Here is a 21,583-nt window from a genome sequence, read left to right as displayed (position 1 = left end):
CTTACCTGTCAAAAAAATGAAAAAAATCAGAGCAGTAAAAGAACAAGCACAACATGAACATTACAAATCAGCAATCACTGACCACTGCAAAAGGGAAAACCACATCATGGACCGGGAGAAGGGCAGGGTCATCCGCACAGAAGAGAACAAACAACAGCGCTGGATCAGAGAGGCCATTGAGATCTGCAAGCGAGGCATAAAAACCATGAACAGAGACAAGGGAGCCTTCATCCTCTCTACCACCTGGACCAGCATCTTGGCGGAGTGAACGGACAGCGGGGGGCGTGACTTGCCTTCATTCTTGTGACAGGTAAGTCACGCCCTCATGGAACATCAGCTGATAAAGACGGGTCACAAGACAGCATCATGTGACACTCTGAAGAAGGCGAAAGACTTTCGTATTGTGACATGCTCAAGGCCTAAACACTCATCCGAGCAAATATAAGGTAGATTTTGTTCACCTGCCCGGAGAAAAACATCAACGAAAATAATTTGTATTTGTTTTAACCAGTTGGTGGCGCTACCACTGCGATCAAAAATAAGTTGGCAGCCGTCTTCAGGGCCTGAATATCCTCAAATGTGAAAAATTTCGAGAAGATGGATCATCTGAATCATTTTGCAGGAACTTTTGTTGCCACGGAGAATAATCAGACTCTGCGGCACCGTAATAGCCACGCCCTTCGAAGGAAAGTCACAAAAATAGGGATAGAGTAAGATCAATGTCTTGAGTCTTTTGTAGCCAATTTTCAATCAGATTCGTTAAAAGGGCACCGTGCAGTACGTCAAAATGTAAAAAATGATATTGATTGGCGCAAGGTGTATAACTGAATATAAACATATAGATGTCTTCAGGTACAGACTTTTTATGTACATGTGAAGTTTTGGATTTTTAGCAGCATGTGCAGGAGAGTTATTAAGCATTTTGTCCATTGCGGCGAAGGAAATCTTAAGTGAAAACTTTGAAGCCCCGCCCCCGTCATATAGTATTTCGGAAACAAAAAATTTTAGCCCCAGTGTTTGTCCCAGGTCTTCAGATGCTACAGACAGAATTTTAAGGCAATCAGATGAAGCCTTTAGGATCAGGGTGCAAAAGAATGACCCCTGTAAACATGCAAAAAAGGGCAAAAGTCGGACTTTCAAAAATTCATAACTCACTTCCTGTTCATATTAGACGTTAAAATATCAAATTTTTCGCCATGCCCGATGAGACTGCCAAGTTTGGTGAGTTTTTGTGCATGTTTCGGGGTCAAAAATGCGATCGAACAATCGGAAAAATAATAATAATAATAATTTCTACAAAAACAATAGGGACTTCGCAGCGGTCGCTGCTCAGGCCCTCATAATAATAATAATAATATTAATAATAATAAAAGTAATAATATTTTCTACAAAAACAATAGGGACCTCGCAGCCGTCGCAGCTCGGGCCCTAATAACAATTTCTAGAAAAACAATAGGGACCTCGCAGCGGTCACTGCTCGGGCCCTAATAATAATAATAATAAAAATAATAATAATTTCCACAAAAACAATGGGGACCTCGTAGCGGTCGCTGCTCAGGCCCTAATAATAATTTCTACAAAAACAATAGGGACCTCGCCGCCGTCGCTGCTCGGGCCCCAATGATAATTTCTACACAAAGTCCATTGTGGTGACCCGCCCCCTTTTAAGTAAATTCAAAATGGCCGACTTCCTGTAAAACCTAGCTCATTGCTCCAAGAGACTTTTTTGTAGGTCTTGGTCTTATACATACAGTGAACCCTCGCTACTTCGCGGTTCACCTTTCGCGGGTTCAGTGCTTCGCGGGTCTAAAAAATATTCGGGGGCATTGTAGTTTCGCCGAGCGGCACGACGGGGCGCTGGAGCGGTTAGACGGCCGGCGTGCGCCGAAGAAGAGCGTGGGCGAAGAGGAGAGTGGACGAAGAAGAGCACGTTCTCCCGGACACGATCGGTGGCGACGTTTCGCGCGGTTCGGACCGTACCAGAGCTCCGGCCGGCGTGCGTGGCAGTTAAGCCGTAGAGGAGCACCTTCCCCGGGCACGGGCGGTGCCAAGCGGCCCCTAAGTTTAACCGAATGGAAGCTCCGGAGGAGGAGGGCATGCTCGCGTCACAGTAAGCCGAAGAGGAGCACCTTCCCCGGGCACGGGCGGTTCCAAGCGGCCCCTAAGGTTAACCGAATGGAAGCTCCGGAGGAGGAGGGCATGCTCGCGTCACAGTAAGCCGAAGAGGAGCACCTTCCCCGGGCACGGGCGGTTCCAAGCGGCCCCTAAGTTTAACTGAATGGAAGCTCCGGAGGAGGAGGGCATGCTCGCGTCACAGTAAGCCGAAGAGGAGCACCTTCCCCGGGCACGGGCGGTGCCAAGCGGCCCCTAAGTTTAACCGAATGGAAGTTCCGGGGGAGGAGGGCGGGCGTGTGTCACAGTTAAGCCGAATTGGAGCACCTCTTCCGCCCGGGCACGAGCGGAGCGCGAGGCTGTCAGTTATGAATGAATAAATGAATAAATAAATAAAGAATGCCACCTTTCATTTCACAGGGCACACCGGACGGCGTACCAGCAGGTAAAAGTCGGAGTAATTAAATAAATACGAAAAGAATGGCTGGGGAATAAAAAAATAATACGTTTTAATAATAATTTGGTTTTTTTGTTGTAAAATGAATTTCACTCTCTCTCTCCCCGTATATATATATATATATATATATATATATATATATATATATATATATATATATATTATTATATATATTGTATATTTTTTTTAAGCATTTTTGAAGGTGCGCCGCTACTTCGCGGATTTTCAGTTTTCGCGGGTGGTCTCGGTCCCCATTAACCGCGATAACCGAGGGTTCACTGTACTCCATAAAATTTACAAAAAGCGAGGTGAAACACTCAACCAGAGCTGCTTTTTTTTAACATTTCTCGAGGGCCATGGCGAGCCATTTCAAAAAAGCTGCACAACTAACTTATAAAATATTGATAAATTTGCTCGGCCTGATGTGTGTGTAAAGTTTTACGAGTTGTCGTTCATATTTAGAACCTCATAATCAGCTTTGTTTTATTGCCGAACAGTGCAATGCCACTCCCACAACTTTTCACGAAAAATCACGAATTTCGTATTGTGACATCCTCATGGCCGAAACAGTCATCCGAGCATATATGAGGGCGACCTTGTTGAGTTGCACGGAGAAAAACATCCAAGAAAATAACTTGTATTAGCTTTTACCAGTTGGTGGCGCTACTACTACGATGTAAAATAAGTTGGTAGATGTCTTCAGGGCTGAAGTATCCTCAAATGTGTACAACTTCGAGAAGATAGGATCATCTGAGTCATGTTGCCGGAGCTTTTGTTGCCACAAAGTACAATCGGACTTTTCAGCACCTTAATAGCCACGCCTTTTGCCAAAACGTCACAAAATTCGGCAGAGAGTAAGATCATTGTCTTGAGTCTTTTCTGACAAATTTTCAGTCGGATTCGTCAAAAGGGCACCGTGCAGTACGTGAAAATTAAAATAAAAACAAATTTTTGATTCCACTTGGCGGCACTGTGTGTATAACAAAATAATAACATTAAGATGTCTTCAGGTCGGGACGTTTTATTTACAGGTGAAGGTTTGGATTTTTAGGAGCATGTGCAGGGGAGTTATTAAGCATTCATTTATTTGTATTAGGTTCATTTTGTCTTCTTATTATTGATATTTGACTGATTCATTAAAAGCAGACAATTATGTTTTAGGTTAATTTTTTACCTGACATGTTTCGGCGAGTCTTTCGCCTTCTTCAGAGTGTCGCATGATGGTGTCTTGAGACCCGTCTTTATCAGCTGATGTTCCATGAGGGTGTGACTTACCTGTCAAAAAAATGAAAAATCAGAGCAGTAAAAGAACAAGCACAACATGAACATTACAAATCAGCAATCACTGACCACTGCAAAAGGGAAAACCACATCATGGACCGGGAGAAGGGCAGGGTCATCCGCACAGAAGAGAACAAACAACAGCGCTGGATCAGAGAGGCCATTGAGATCTGCAAGCGAGGCATAAAAACCATGAACAGAGACAAGGGAGCCTTCATCCTCTCTACCACCTGGACCAGCATCTTGGCGGAGTGAACGGACAGCGGGGGGCGTGACTTGCCTTCATTCTTGTGACAGGTAAGTCACGCCCTCATGGAACATCAGCTGATAAAGACGGGTCACAAGACAGCATCATGTGACACTCTGAAGAAGGCGAAAGACTTTCGTATTGTGACATGCTCAAGGCCTAAACACTCATCCGAGCAAATATAAGGTAGATTTTGTTCACCTGCCCGGAGAAAAACATCAACGAAAATAATTTGTATTTGTTTTAACCAGTTGGTGGCGCTACCACTGCGATCAAAAATAAGTTCGCAGCCGTCTTCAGGGCCTGAATATCCTCAAATGTGAAAAATTTCGAGAAGATGGATCATCTGAATCATTTTGCAGGAACTTTTGTTGCCACGGAGAATAATCAGACTCTGCGGCACCGTAATAGCCACGCCCTTCGAAGGAAAGTCACAAAAATAGGGATAGAGTAAGATCAATGTCTTGAGTCTTTTCTAGCCAATTTTCAATCAGATTCGTTAAAAGGGCACCGTGCAGTACGTCAAAATGTAAAAAATGATATTGATTGGCGCAAGGTGTATAACTGAATATAAACATATAGATGTCTTCAGGTACAGACTTTTTATGTACATGTGAAGTTTTGGATTTTTAGCAGCATGTGCAGGAGAGTTATTAAGCATTTTGTCCATTGCGGCGAAGGAAATCTTAAGTGAAAACTTTGAAGCCCCGCCCCCGTCATATAGTATTTCGGAAACAAAAAATTTTAGCCCCAGTGTTTGTCCCAGGTCTTCAGATGCTACAGACAGAATTTTAAGGCAATCAGATGAAGCCTTTAGGATCAGGGTGCAAAAGAATGACCCCTGTAAACATGCAAAAAAGGGCAAAAGTCGGACTTTCAAAAATTCATAACTCACTTCCTGTTCATATTAGACGTTAAAATATCAAATTTTTCGCCATTCCCGATGAGACTGCCAAGTTTTGTGAGTTTTTGTGCATGTTTCGGGGGTCAAAAATGCGATCGAACAATCGGAAAAATAATAATAATAATAATTTCTACAAAAACAATAGGGACTTCGCAGCGGTCGCTGCTCAGGCCCTAATAATAATAATAATAATATTAATAATAATAAAAGTAATAATATTTTCTACAAAAACAATAGGGACCTCGCAGCCGTCGCAGCTCGGGCCCTAATAACAATTTCTAGAAAAACAATAGGGACCTCGCAGCGGTCACTGCTCGGGCCCTAATAATAATAATAATAAAAATAATAATAATTTCCACAAAAACAATGGGGACCTCGTAGCGGTCGCTGCTCAGGCCCTAATAATAATTTCTACAAAAACAATAGGGACCTCGCCGCCGTCACTGCTCGGGCCCCAATAATAATTTCTACACAAAGTCCATTGTGGTGACCCGCCCCCTTTTAAGTAAATTCAAAATGGCCGACTTCCTGTAAAACCTAGCTCATTGCTCCAAGAGACTTTTTTGTAGGTCTTGGTCTTATACATACAGTGAACCCTCGCTACTTCGCGGTTCACCTTTCGCGGGTTCAGTGCTTCGCGGGTCTAAAAAATATTCGGGGGCATTGTAGTTTCGCCGAGCGGCACGACGGGGCGCTGGAGCGGTTAGACGGCCGGCGTGCGCCGAAGAAGAGCGTGGGCGAAGAGGAGAGTGGACGAAGAAGAGCACGTTCTCCCGGACACGATCGGTGGCGACGTTTCGCGCGGTTCGGACCGTACCAGAGCTCCGGCCGGCGTGCGTGGCAGTTAAGCCGTAGAGGAGCACCTTCCCCGGGCACGGGCGGTGCCAAGCAGCCCCTAAGTTTAACCGAATGGAAGCTCCGGAGGAGGAGGGCATGCTCGCGTCACAGTAAGCCGAAGAGGAGCACCTTCCCCGGGCACGGGCGGTTCCAAGCGGCCCCTAAGTTTAACCGAATGGAAGCTCCGGAGGAGGAGGGCATGCTCGCGTCACAGTAAGCCGAAGAGGAGCACCTTCCCCGGGCACGGGCGGTTCCAAGCGGCCCCTAAGTTTAACTGAATGGAAGCTCCGGAGGAGCAGGGCATGCTCGCGTCACAGTAAGCCGAAGAGGAGCACCTTCCCCGGGCACGGGCGGTGCCAAGCGGACCCTAAGTTTAACCGAATGGAAGTTCCGGGGGAGGAGGGCGGGCGTGTGTCACAGTTAAGCCGAATTGGAGCACCTCTTCCGCCCGGGCACGAGCGGAGCGCGAGGCTGTCAGTTATGAATGAATAAATGAATAAATAAATAAAGAATGCCACCTTTCATTTCACAGGGCACACCGGACGGCGTACCAGCAGGTAAAAGTCGGAGTAATTAAATAAATACAAAAAGAATGGCTGGGGAATAAAAAAATAATACGTTTTAATAATAATTTGGTTTTTTTGTTATAAAATGAATTTCACTCTCTCTCTCCCCGTATATATATATATATATATATATATATATATATATATATATTTATTATATATATTGTATATTTTTTTTAAGCATTTTTGAAGGTGCGCCGCTACTTCGCGGATTTTCAGTTTTCGCGGGTGGTCTCGGTCCCCATTAACCGCGATAACCGAGGGTTCACTGTACTCCATAAAATTTACAAAAAGCGAGGTGAAACACTCAATCAGGGCTGCTTTTTTGAACATTTCTCGAGGGCCATGGCGAGCCATTTCAAAAAAGCTGCACAACTAACGTATAAAATATTGATAAATTTGCTCGGCCTGATGTGTGTGTAAAGTTTTACGAGATGTCGTTCATATTTAGAACCTCATAATCAGCTTTGTTTTATTGCCGAACAGTGCAATGCCACTCCCACAACTTTTCACGAAAAATCACGAATTTCGTATTGTGACATCCTCATGGCCGAAACAGTCATCCGAGCATATATGAGGGCGACCTTGTTGAGTTGCACGGAGAAAAACATCCAAGAAAATAACTTGTATTAGCTTTTACCAGTTGGTGGCGCTACTACTACGATGAAAAATAAGTCGGTAGATGTCTTCAGGGCTGAAGTATCCTCAAATGTGTACAACTTCGAGAAGATAGGATCATCTGAGTCATGTTGCCGGAGCTTTTGTTGCCACAGAGTACAATCGGACTTTTCAGCACCGTAATAGCCACGCCTTTTGCCAAAACTTCACAAAATTCGGCAGAGAGTAAGATCATTGTCTTGAGTATTTTCTGACTAATTTTCAGTCGGATTCGTCAAAAGGGCACCGTGCAGTACGTGAAAATTAAAATAAAAACAAATTTTTGATTCCACTTGGCGGCGCTGTGTGTATAACAAAATAATAACATTAAGATGTCTTCAGGTCGGGACGTTTTATTTACAGGTGAAGGTTTGGATTTTTAGGAGCATGTGCAGGGGAGTTATTAAGCATTCATTTATTTGTATTAGGTTCATTTTGTCTTCTTATTATTGATATTTGACTGATTCATTAAAAGCAGACAATTATGTTTTAGGTTAATTTTTTACCTGACATGTTTCGGCGAGTCTTTTGCCTTCTTCAGAGTGTCGCATGATGGTGTCTTGAGACCCGTCTTTATCAGCTGATGTTCCATGAGGGTGTGACTTACCTGTGAAAAAAATGAAAAAATCAGAGCAGTAAAAGAACAAGCACAACATGAACATTACAAATCAGCAATCACTGACCACTGCAAAAGGGAAAACCACATCATGGACCGGGAGAAGGGCAGGGTCATCCGCACCGAAGAGAACAAACAACAGCGCTGGATCAGAGAGGCCATTGAGATCTGCAAGCGAGGCATAAAAACCATGAACAGAGACAAGGGAGCCTTCATCCTCTCTACCACCTGGAGCAGCATTTTGGCGGAGTGAACGGACAGCGGGGGGCGTGACTTGCCTTCATTCTTGTGACAGGTAAGTCACGCCCTCATGGAACATCAGCTGATAAAGACGGGCCACAAGACACCATCATGTGACACTCTGAAGAAGGCGAAAGACTTTCGTATTGTGACATCCTCAAGGCCTAAACACTCATCCGAGCAAATGTAAGGTAGATTTTGTTAACCTGCCCGGAGAAAAAAATCAACGAAAATAATTTGTATTTGTTTTAACCAGTTGGTGGCGCTACCACTGCGATCAAAAATAAGTTGGCAGCCGTCTTCAGGGCCTGAATATCCTCAAATGTGAAAAATTTCGAGAAGATGGATCATCTGAATCATTTTGCAGGAACTTTTGTTGCCACGGAGAATAATCAGACTCTGCGGCACCGTAATAGCCACGCCCTTCGAAGGAAAGTCACAAAAATAGGGATAGAGTAAGATCAATGTCTTGAGTCTTTTCTAGCCAATTTTCAATCAGATTCGTTAAAAGGGCACCGTGCAGTACGTCAAAATGTAAAAAATGATATTGATTGGCGCAAGGTGTATAACTGAATATAAACATATAGATGTCTTCAGGTACAGACTCTTTATGTACATGTGAAGTTTTGGATTTTTAGCAGCATGTGCAGGAGAGTTATTAAGCATTTTGTCCATTGCGGCGAAGGAAATCTTAAGTGAAAACTTTGATGCCCCGCCCCCGTCATATAGTATTTCGGAAACAAAAAATTTTAGCCCCAGTGTTTGTCCCAGGTCTTCAGATGCTACAGACAGAATTTTAAGGCAATCAGATGAAGCCTTTAGGATCAGGGTGCAAAAGAATGACCCCTGTAAACATGCAAAAAAGGGCAAAAGTCGGACTTTCAAAAATTCATAACTCACTTCTTGTTCATATTAGACGTTAAAATATCAAATTTTTCGCCATGCCCGATGAGACTGCCAAGTTTGGTGAGTTTTTGTGCATGTTTCGGGGGTCAAAAATGCGATCGAACAATCGGAAAAATAATAATAATAATAATTTCTACAAAAACAATAGGGACTTCACAGCGGTCGCTGCTCAGGCCCTAATAATAATAATAATAATAATAATAATAAAAGTAATAATATTTTCTTCAAAAACAATAGGGACCTCGCCGCGGTCGCTGCTCGGGCCCCAATAATAATTTCTACACAAAGTCCATTGTGGTGACCCGCCCCCTTTTAAGTAAATTCAAAATGGCCGACTTCCTGTAAAACCTAGCTCATTGCTCCAAGAGACTTTTTTGTAGGTCTTGGTCTTATACATACAGTGAACCCTCGCTACTTCGCGGTTCACCTTTCGCGGGTTCAGTGCTTCGCGGGTCTAAAAAATATTCGGGGGCATTGTAGTTTCGCAGAGCGGCACGACGGGGCGCTGGAGCGGTTAGACGGCCGGCGTGCGCCGAAGAAGAGCGTGGGCGAAGAGGAGAGTGGACGAAGAAGAGCACGTTCCCCCGGACACGATCGGTGGCGACGTTTCGCGCGGTTCGGACCGTACCAGAGCTCCGGCCAGCGTGCGTGGCAGTTAAGCCGTAGAGGAGCACCTTCCCCGGGCACGGGCGGTGCCAAGCGGCCCCTAAGTTTAACCGAATGGAAGCTCCGGAGGAGGAGGGCATGCTCGCGTCACAGTAAGCCGAAGAGGAGCACCTTCCCCGGGCACGGGCGGTTCCAAGCGGCCCCTAAGTTTAACCGAATGGAAGCTCCGGAGGAGGAGGGCATGCTCGCGTCACAGTAAGCCGAAGAGGAGCACCTTCCCCGGGCACGGGCGGTTCCAAGCGGCCCCTAAGTTTAACCGAATGGAAGCTCCGGAGGAGGAGGGCATGCTCGCGTCACAGTAAGCCGAAGAGGAGCACCTTCCCCGGGCACGGGCGGTGCCAAGCGGACCCTAAGTTTAACCGAATGGAAGCTCCGGGGGAGGAGGACGGGCGTGTGTCACAGTTAAGCCAAATTGGAGCACCTCTTCTGCCCGGGCACGAGCGGAGCGCGAGGCTGTCAGTTATGAATGAATAAATGAATAAATAAATAAAGAATGCTACCTTTCATTTCACAGGGCACACCGGACGGCGTACCAGCAGGTAAAAGTCGGAGTAATTAAATAAATACAAAAAGAATGGCTGGGGAATAAAAAAATAATACGTTTTAATAATAATTTGGTTTTTTTGTTATAACATGAATTTCACTCTCTCTCTCCCCGTATATATATATATATATATATATATATATATATATATATATTTATTATATATATTGTATATTTTTTTTAAGCATTTTTGAAGGTGCGCCGCTACTTCGCGGATTTTCAGTTTTCGCGGGTGGTCTCGGTCCCCATTAACCGCGATAACCGAGGGTTCACTGTACTCCATAAAATTTACAAAAAGCGAGGTGAAACACTCAATCAGGGCTGCTTTTTTGAACATTTCTCGAGGGCCATGGCGAGCCATTTCAAAAAAGCTGCACAACTAACGTATAAAATATTGATAAATTTGCTCGGCCTGATGTGTGTGTAAAGTTTTACGAGATGTCGTTCATATTTAGAACCTCATAATCAGCTTTGTTTTATTGCCGAACAGTGCAATGCCACTCCCACAACTTTTCACGAAAAATCACGAATTTCGTATTGTGACATCCTCATGGCCGAAACAGTCATCCGAGCATATATGAGGGCGACCTTGTTGAGTTGCACGGAGAAAAACATCCAAGAAAATAACTTGTATTAGCTTTTACCAGTTGGTGGCGCTACTACTACGATGAAAAATAAGTCGGTAGATGTCTTCAGGGCTGAAGTATCCTCAAATGTGTACAACTTCGAGAAGATAGGATCATCTGAGTCATGTTGCCGGAGCTTTTGTTGCCACAGAGTACAATCGGACTTTTCAGCACCGTAATAGCCACGCCTTTTGCCAAAACTTCACAAAATTCGGCAGAGAGTAAGATCATTGTCTTGAGTCTTTTCTGACTAATTTTCAGTCGGATTCGTCAAAAGGGCACCGTGCAGTACGTGAAAATTAAAATAAAAACAAATTTTTGATTCCACTTGGCGGCGCTGTGTGTATAACAAAATAATAACATTAAGATGTCTTCAGGTCGGGACGTTTTATTTACAGGTGAAGGTTTGGATTTTTAGGAGCATGTGCAGGGGAGTTATTAAGCATTCATTTATTTGTATTAGGTTCATTTTGTCTTCTTATTATTGATATTTGACTGATTCATTAAAAGCAGACAATTATGTTTTAGGTTAATTTTTTACCTGACATGTTTCGGCGAGTCTTTTGCCTTCTTCAGAGTGTCGCATGATGGTGTCTTGAGACCCGTCTTTATCAGCTGATGTTCCATGAGGGTGTGACTTACCTGTCAAAAAAATGAAAAAATCAGAGCAGTAAAAGAACAAGCACAACATGAACATTACAAATCAGCAATCACTGACCACTGCAAAAGGGAAAACCACATCATGGACCGGGAGAAGGGCAGGGTCATCCGCACCGAAGAGAACAAACAACAGCGCTGGATCAGAGAGGCCATTGAGATCTGCAAGCGAGGCATAAAAACCATGAACAGAGACAAGGGAGCCTTCATCCTCTCTACCACCTGGAGCAGCATTTTGGCGGAGTGAACGGACAGCGGGGGGCGTGACTTGCCTTCATTCTTGTGACAGGTAAGTCACGCCCTCATGGAACATCAGCTGATAAAGACGGGCCACAAGACACCATCATGTGACACTCTGAAGAAGGCGAAAGACTTTCGTATTGTGACATCCTCAAGGCCTAAACACTCATCCGAGCAAATGTAAGGTAGATTTTGTTAACCTGCCCGGAGAAAAAAATCAACGAAAATAATTTGTATTTGTTTTAACCAGTTGGTGGCGCTACCACTGCGATCAAAAATAAGTTGGCAGCCGTCTTCAGGGCCTGAATATCCTCAAATGTGAAAAATTTCGAGAAGATGGATCATCTGAATCATTTTGCAGGAACTTTTGTTGCCACGGAGAATAATCAGACTCTGCGGCACCGTAATAGCCACGCCCTTCGAAGGAAAGTCACAAAAATAGGGATAGAGTAAGATCAATGTCTTGAGTCTTTTCTAGCCAATTTTCAATCAGATTCGTTAAAAGGGCACCGTGCAGTACGTCAAAATGTAAAAAATGATATTGATTGGCGCAAGGTGTATAACTGAATATAAACATATAGATGTCTTCAGGTACAGACTCTTTATGTACATGTGAAGTTTTGGATTTTTAGCAGCATGTGCAGGAGAGTTATTAAGCATTTTGTCCATTGCGGCGAAGGAAATCTTAAGTGAAAACTTTGATGCCCCGCCCCCGTCATATAGTATTTCGGAAACAAAAAATTTTAGCCCCAGTGTTTGTCCCAGGTCTTCAGATGCTACAGACAGAATTTTAAGGCAATCAGATGAAGCCTTTAGGATCAGGGTGCAAAAGAATGACCCCTGTAAACATGCAAAAAAGGGCAAAAGTCGGACTTTCAAAAATTCATAACTCACTTCTTGTTCATATTAGACGTTAAAATATCAAATTTTTCGCCATGCCCGATGAGACTGCCAAGTTTGGTGAGTTTTTGTGCATGTTTCGGGGGTCAAAAATGCGATCGAACAATCGGAAAAATAATAATAATAATAATTTCTACAAAAACAATAGGGACTTCACAGCGGTCGCTGCTCAGGCCCTAATAATAATAATAATAATAATAATAATAAAAGTAATAATATTTTCTTCAAAAACAATAGGGACCTCGCCGCGGTCGCTGCTCGGGCCCCAATAATAATTTCTACACAAAGTCCATTGTGGTGACCCGCCCCCTTTTAAGTAAATTCAAAATGGCCGACTTCCTGTAAAACCTAGCTCATTGCTCCAAGAGACTTTTTTGTAGGTCTTGGTCTTATACATACAGTGAACCCTCGCTACTTCGCGGTTCACCTTTCGCGGGTTCAGTGCTTCGCGGGTCTAAAAAATATTCGGGGGCATTGTAGTTTCGCAGAGCGGCACGACGGGGCGCTGGAGCGGTTAGACGGCCGGCGTGCGCCGAAGAAGAGCGTGGGCGAAGAGGAGAGTGGACGAAGAAGAGCACGTTCCCCCGGACACGATCGGTGGCGACGTTTCGCGCGGTTCGGACCGTACCAGAGCTCCGGCCAGCGTGCGTGGCAGTTAAGCCGTAGAGGAGCACCTTCCCCGGGCACGGGCGGTGCCAAGCGGCCCCTAAGTTTAACCGAATGGAAGCTCCGGAGGAGGAGGGCATGCTCGCGTCACAGTAAGCCGAAGAGGAGCACCTTCCCCGGGCACGGGCGGTTCCAAGCGGCCCCTAAGTTTAACCGAATGGAAGCTCCGGAGGAGGAGGGCATGCTCGCGTCACAGTAAGCCGAAGAGGAGCACCTTCCCCGGGCACGGGCGGTTCCAAGCGGCCCCTAAGTTTAACCGAATGGAAGCTCCGGAGGAGGAGGGCATGCTCGCGTCACAGTAAGCCGAAGAGGAGCACCTTCCCCGGGCACGGGCGGTGCCAAGCGGCCCCTAAGTTTAACCGAATGGAAGCTCCGGGGGAGGAGGACGGGCGTGTGTCACAGTTAAGCCAAATTGGAGCACCTCTTCTGCCCGGGCACGAGCGGAGCGCGAGGCTGTCAGTTATGAATGAATAAATGAATAAATAAATAAAGAATGCTACCTTTCATTTCACAGGGCACACCGGACGGCGTACCAGCAGGTAAAAGTCGGAGTAATTAAATAAATACAAAAAGAATGGCTGGGGAATAAAAAAATAATACGTTTTAATAATAATTTGGTTTTTTTGTTATAACATGAATTTCACTCTCTCTCTCCCCGTATATATATATATATATATATATATATATATATATATATATTTATATATTTATTATATATATTGTATATTTTTTTTAAGCATTTTTGAAGGTGCGCCGCTACTTCGCGGATTTTCAGTTTTCGCGGGTGGTCTCGGTCCCCATTAACCGCGATAACCAAGGGTTCACTGTACTCCATAAAATTTACAAAAAGCGAGGTGAAACACTCAACCAGAGCTGCTTTTTTTTAACATTTCTCGAGGGCCATGGCGAGCCATTTCAAAAAAGCTGCACAACTAACTTATAAAATATTGATAAATTTGCTCGGCCTGATGTGTGTGTAAAGTTTTACGAGTTGTCGTTCATATTTAGAACCTCATAATCAGCTTTGTTTTATTGCCGAACAGTGCAATGCCACTCCCACAACTTTTCACGAAAAATCACGAATTTCGTATTGTGACATCCTCATGGCCGAAACAGTAATCCGAGCATATATGAGGGCGACCTTGTTGAGTTGCACGGAGAAAAACATCCAAGAAAATAACTTGTATTAGCTTTTACCAGTTGGTGGCGCTACTACTACGATGTAAAATAAGTTGGTAGATGTCTTCAGGGCTGAAGTATCCTCAAATGTGTACAACTTCGAGAAGATAGGATCATCTGAGTCATGTTGCCGGAGCTTTTGTTGCCACAGAGTACAATTGGACTTTTCAGCACCTTAATAGCCACGCCTTTTGCCAAAACGTCACAAAATTCAGCAGAGAGTAAGATCATTGTCTTGAGTCTTTTCTGACTAATTTTCAGTCGGATTCGTCAAAAGGGCACCGTGCAGTACGTGAAAATTAAAATAAAAACAAATTTTTGATTCCACTTGGCGGCACTGTGTGTATAACAAAATAATAACATTAAGATGTCTTCAGGTCGGGACGTTTTATTTACAGGTGAAGGTTTGGATTTTTAGGAGCATGTGCAGGGGAGTTATTAAGCATTCATTTATTTGTATTAGGTTCATTTTGTCTTCTTATTATTGATATTTGACTGATTCATTAAAAGCAGACAATTATGTTTTAGGTTAATTTTTTACCTGACATGTTTCGGCGAGTCTTTCGCCTTCTTCAGAGTGTCGCATGATGGTGTCTTGAGCTGATGTTCCATGAGGGTGTGACTTACCTGTCAAAAAAATGAAAAAATCAGAGCAGTAAAAGAACAAGCACAACATGAACATTACAAATCAGCAATCACTGACCACTGCAAAAGGGAAAACCACATCATGGACCGGGAGAAGGGCAGGGTCATCCGCACAGAAGAGAACAAACAACAGCGCTGGATCAGAGAGGCCATTGAGATCTGCAAGCGAGGCATAAAAACCATGAACAGAGACAAGGGAGCCTTCATCCTCTCTACCACCTGGACCAGCATCTTGGCGGAGTGAACGGACAGCGGGGGGCGTGACTTGCCTTCATTCTTGTGACAGGTAAGTCACGCCCTCATGGAACATCAGCTGATAAAGACGGGTCACAAGACACCATCATGTGACACTCTGAAGAAGGCGAAAGACTTTCGTATTGTGACATGCTCAAGGCCTAAACACTCATCCGAGCAAATATAAGGTAGATTTTGTTAACCTGCCCGGAGAAAAACATCAACGAAAATAATTTGTATTTGTTTTAACCAGTTGGTGGCGCTACCACTGCGATCAAAAATAAGTTGGCAGCCGTCTTCAGGGCCTGAATATCCTCAAATGTGAAAGATTTCCAGAAGATGGATCATCTGAATCATTTTGCAGGAACTTTTGTTGCCACGGAGAATAATCAGACTCTGCGGCACCGTAATAGCCACGCCCTTTGAAGGAAAGTCATAAAAATAGGGATAGAGTAAGATCAATGTCTTGAGTCTTTTCTAGCCAATTTTCAATCGGATTCGTTAAAAGGGCACCGTGCAGTACGTCAAAATGTAAAAATTTATATTGATTGGCGCAAGGTGTATAACTGAATATAAACATATAGATGTCTTCAGGTACCGACTCTTTATGTACATGTGAAGTTTTGGATTTTTAGCAGCACGTGCAGGAGAGTTATTAAGCATTTTGTCCATTGCGGCGAAGGAAATCTTAAGTGAAAACTTTGAAGCCCCGCCCCCGTCATATAGTATTTCGGAAACAAAAAATTTTAGCCCCAGTGTTTGTCCCAGGTCTTAAGATGCTCCAGACAGAACTTTAAGGCAATCAGATGAAGCCTTTAGGATCAGGGTGCAAAAGAATGACCCCTGTAAACATGCAAAAAAGGGCAAAAGTCGGACTTTCAAAAATTCATAACTCACTTCCTGTTCATATTAGACGTTAAAAAATATAAAATTTTTCGCCATGCCCGATGAGACTGCCAAGTTTGGTGAGTTTTTGTGCATGTTTCGGGGGTCAAAAATGCGATCGAACAATCGGAAAAATAATAATAATAATAATTTCTACAAAAACAATAGGGACTTCGCAGCGGTCGCTGCTCAGGCCCTAATAATAATAATAATAATAATAATAAAAGTAATAATAATTTCTACAAAAACAATAGGGACCTCGACGCGGTCGCTGCTCGGGCCCCAATAATAATTTCTACACAAAGTCCATTGTGGAGACCCGCCCCCTTTTAAGTAAATTCAAAATGGCCGACTTCCTGTAAAACCTAGCTCATTGCTCCAAGAGACTTTTTTGTAGGTCTTGGTCTTATACATACAGTGAACCCTAGCTACTTCGAGGTTCACCTTTCGCGGGTTCAGTGCTTCGCGGGTCTAAAAAATATTCGGGGGCATTGTAGTTTCGCCGAGCGGCACGACGGGGCGCTGGAGCGGTTAGACGGCCGGCGGGCGCCGAAGAAGAGCGTGGGCAAAGAGGAGAGTGGACGAAGAAGAGCACGTTCACCCGGACACGATCGGTGGCGACGTTTCGCGCGGTTCGGACCGTACCAGAGCACCGGCCGGCGTGCGTGGCAGTTAAGCCGTAGAGGAGCACCTTCCCCGGGCACGGGCGGTTCCAAGCGGCCCCTGAGTTTAACCGAATGGAAGCTCCGGAGGAGGAGGGCATGCTCGCGTCACAGTAAGCCGAAGAGGAGCACCTTCCCCGGGCACGGGCGGTTCCAAGCGGCCCCTAAGTTTAACCGAATGGAAGCTCCGGAGGAGGAGGGCATGCTCGCGTCACAGTAAGCCGAAGAGGAGCACCTTCCCCGGGCACGGGCGGTGCCAAGCGGCCCCTAAGTTTAACCGAATGGAAGCTCCGGGGGAGGAGGGCGGGCGTGTGTCACAGTTAAGCCGAATTGGAGCACCTCTTCTGCCCGGGCACGAGCGGAGCGCGAGGCTGTCAGTTATGAATGAATAAATGAATAAATAAATAAAGAATGCCACCTTTCATTTCACAGGGCACACCGGACGGCGTACCAGCAGGTAAAAGTCGGAGTAATTAAATAAATACAAAAAGAATGGTTGGGGAATAAAAAAATAATACGTTTTAATAATAATTTGTTTTTTTTGTTATAACATGAATTTCACTCTCTCTCTCTCTCTCTCCCCCCGTATATATATATATATATATATATATATATATATATATATATATATATATATATATATATATATATATTATTATATATATTGTATATTTTTTTTAAGCATTTTTGAAGGTGCGCCGCTACTTCGCGGATTTTCAGTTTTCGCGGGTGGTCTCGGTCCCCATTAACCGCGATAACCGAGGGTTCACTGTACTCCATAAAATTTACAAAAAGCGAGGTGAAACACTCAACCAGGGCTGCTTTTTTGAACATTTCTCGAGGGCCATGGTGAGCCATTTCAAAAAAGCTGCACAACTCACGTATAAAATATTGATAAATTTGCTCGGCCTGATGTGTGTGTAAAGTTTCACGAGTTGTTGTTCATATTTAGAACCTCATAATCAGCGTTGTTTTATTGCCGAACAGTGCAATGCCACTCCCACAACTTTTCATGAAAAAGGACAAATTTCGTATTATGACATCCTCATGGCCCGAAACAGTCATCCGAGCATATATGAGGGCGACCTTGTTGAGTTGCACGGAGAAAAACATCCAAGAAAATAACTTGTATTAGCTATTAGCAGTTGGTGGCGCTACTACTACGATGAAAAATAAGTTGGTAGATGTCTTCAGGGCTTAAGTATCCTCAAATGTGTGCAACTTCGAGAAGATAGGATCATCTGAGTCATGTTGCTGGAGCTTTTGTTGCCACAGAGTACAATCGGACTTTTCAGCACCGTAATAGCCACGCCTTTTGCCAAAACGTCACAAAATTCGGCAGAGAGTAAGATCATTGTCTAGACTCTTTTCTGACTAATTTTCAGTCGGATTCGTCAAAAGGGCACCGTGCAGTACGTGAAAATTAAAATAAAAAAAATTTTTTGATTCCACTTGGCGGCACTGTGTGTATAACAAAATAATAACATTAAGATGTCTTCAGGTCGGGACGTTTTATTTACAGGTGAAGGTTTGGATTTTTAGGAGCATGTGCAGGGGAGTTATTAAGCATTCATTTATTTGTATTAGGTTCATTTTGTCTTCTTATTATTGATATTTGACTGATTCATTAAAAGCAGACAATTATGTTTTAGGATAATTTTTTACCTGACATGTTTTGGCGAGTCTTTCGCCTTCTTCAGAGTGTCGCATGATGGTGTCTTGAGCTGATGTTCCATGAGGGTGTGGCTTACCTGTCAAAAAAATGAAAAAAATCAGAGCAGTAAAAGAACAAGCACAACATGAACATTACAAATCAGCAATCACTGACCACTGCAAAAGGGAAAACCACATCATGGACCGGGAGAAGGGCAGGGTCATCCGCACAGAAGAGAACAAACAACAGCGCTGGATCAGAGAGGCCATTGAGATCTGCAAGCGAGGCATAAAAACCATGAACAGAGACAAGGGAGCCTTCATCCTCTCTACCACCTGGACCAGCATCTTGGCGGAGTGAACGGACAGCGGGGGGCGTGACTTGCCTTCATTCTTGTGACAGGTAAGTCACGCCCTCATGGAACATCAGCTGATAAAGACGGGTCACAAGACACCATCATGTGACACTCTGAAGAAGGCGAAAGACTTTTGTATTGTGACATGCTCAAGGCCTAAACACTCATCCGAGCAAATATAAGGTAGATTTTGTTAACCTGCCCGGAGAAAAACATCAACAAAAATAATTTGTATTTGTTTTAACCAGTTGGTGGCGCTACCACTGCGATCAAAAATAAGTTGGCAGCCGTCTTCAGGGCCTGAATATCCTCAAATGTGAAAAATTTCGAGAAGATGGATCATCTGAATCATTTTGCAGGAACTTTTGTTGCCACGGAGAATAATCAGACTCTGCGGCACCGTAATAGCCACGCCCTTCGAAGGAAAGTCACAAAAATAGGGATAGAGTAAGATCAATGTCTTGAGTCTTTTCTAGCCAATTTTCAATCAGATTCGTTAAAAGGGCACCGTGCAGTACGTCAAAATGTAAAAAATGATATTGATTGGCGCAAGGTGTATAACTGAATATAAACATATAGATGTCTTCAGGTACAGACTCTTTATGTACATGTGAAGTTTTGGATTTTTAGCAGCATGTGCAGGAGAGTTATTAAGCATTTTGTCCATTGCGGCGAAAGAAATCTTAAGTGAAAACTTTGAAGCCCCGCCCCTGTCATATAGTATTTCGGAAACAAAAAATTTTAGCCCCAGTGTTTGTCCCAGGTCTTCAGATGCTACAGACAGAATTTTAAGGCAATCAGATGAAGCCTTTAGGATCAGGGTGCAAAAGAATGACCCCTGTAAACATGCAAAAAAGGGCAAAAGTCGGACTTTCAAAAATTCATAACTCACTTCCTGTTCATATTAGACGTTAAAATATCAAATTTTTCGCCATGCCCGATGAGACTGCCAAGTTTGGTGAGTTTTTGTGCATGTTTCGGGGGTCAAAAATGCGATCGAACAATCGGAAAAATAATAATAATAATAATTTCTACAAAAACAATAGGGACTTCGCAGCGGTCGCTGCTCAGGCCCTAATAATAATAATAATAATAATATTATTAATAATAAAAGTAATAATATTTTCTACAAAAACAATAGGGACCTCGCAGCCGTCGCAGCTCGGGCCCTAATAACAATTTCTAGAAAAACAATAGGGACCTCGCAGCGGTCACTGCTCGGGCCCTAATAATAATAATAAAAATAATAATAATTTCCACAAAAACAATGGGGACCTCGTAGCGGTCGCTGCTCGGGCCCTAATAATAATTTCTTCAAAAACAATAGGGACCTCGCCGCCGTCGCTGCTCGGGCCCCAATAATAATTTCTACACAAAGTCCATTGTGGTGACCCGCCCCCTTTTAAGTAAATTAAAAATGGCCGACTTCCTGTAAAACCTAGCTCATTGCTCCAAGAGACTTTTTTGTAGGTCTTGGTCTTATACATACAGTGAACCCTCGCTACTTCGCGGTTCACCTTTCGCGGGTTCAGTGCTTCGCGGGTCTAAAAAATATTCGGGGGCATTGTAGTTTCGCCGAGCGGCACGACGGGGCGCTGGAGCAGTTAGACGGCCGGCGTGCGCCGAAGAAGAGCGTGGGCGAAGAGGAGAGTGGACGAAGAAGAGCACGTTCCCCCGGACACGATCGGTGGCGACGTTTCGCGCGGTTTGAACCGTACCAGAGCTCCGGCCGGCGTGCGTGGCAGTTAAGCCGTAGAGGAACACCTTCCCCGGGCACGGGCGGTGCCAAGCGGCCCCTAAGTTTAACCGAATGGAAGCTCCGGAGGAGGAGGGCATGCTCGCGTCACAGTAAGCCGAAGAGGAGCACCTTCCCCGGGCACGGGCGGTTCCAAGCGGCCCCTAAGGTTAACCGAATGGAAGCTCCGGAGGAGGAGGGCATGCTCGCGTCACAGTAAGCCGAAGAGGAGCACCTTCCACGGGCACGGGCGGTTCCAAGCGGCCCCTAAGTTTAACCGAATGGAAGCTCCGGAGGAGGAGGGGATGCTCGCGTCACAGTAAGCCGAAGAGGAGCACCTTCCCCGGGCACGGGCGGTTTCAAGCGGCCCCTAAGTTTAACTGAATGGAAGCTCCGGAGGAGGAGGGTATGCTCGCGTCACAGTAAGCCGAAGAGGAGCACCTTCCCCGGGCACGGGCGGTGCCAAGCGGCCCCTAAGTTTAACCGAATGGAAGTTCCGGGGGAGGAGGGCGGGCGTGTGTCACAGTTAAGCCGAATTGGAGCACCTCTTCCGCCCGGGCACGAGCGGAGCGCGAGGCTGTCAGTTATGAATGAATAAATGAATAAATAAATAAAGAATGCCACCTTTCATTTCACAGGGCACACCGGACGGCGTACCAGCAGGTAAAAGTCGGAGTAATTAAATAAATACAAAAAGAATGGCTGGGGAATTAAAAAATAATATGTTTTAATAATAATTTGTTTTTTTTTGTTGTAACATGAATTTCACTCTCTCTCTCCCCCCAGGATGGCCGAGTGGTCTAAGGCGCCGCGTTCCGGACCCAGTCTCCCCAGGAGGCCTGGGTTCGAATCTCGAATTTCCCCATTGTGGGACTAATAAAGGCATTATTATTATTATTATTATATATATATATATATATAAATTTGCTCGGCCTGATGTGTGTGTAAAGTTTCACGAGTTGTCGTTCATATTTACAACCTCATAATCAGCGTTGTTTTATTGCCGAACAGTGCAATGCCACTCCCACAACCTTTCACGAAAAAGGACGAATTTCGTATTGTGACATCCTCATGGCCGAAACAGTAATCCGAGCATATATGAGGGCGACCTT

Source organism: Idiotropiscis lumnitzeri, unplaced genomic scaffold (assembly GCF_059441095.1).
Source record: "Idiotropiscis lumnitzeri isolate Australia: NSW breed Sydney's pygmy pipehorse unplaced genomic scaffold, RoL_Ilum_1.0 HiC_scaffold_85, whole genome shotgun sequence".
NCBI classification, from domain to species: Eukaryota; Metazoa; Chordata; class Actinopteri; order Syngnathiformes; family Syngnathidae; genus Idiotropiscis; species Idiotropiscis lumnitzeri.
The sequence above is the reverse complement of the archived record's forward strand: the minus strand, read 5'-3'. Positions refer to the sequence as shown.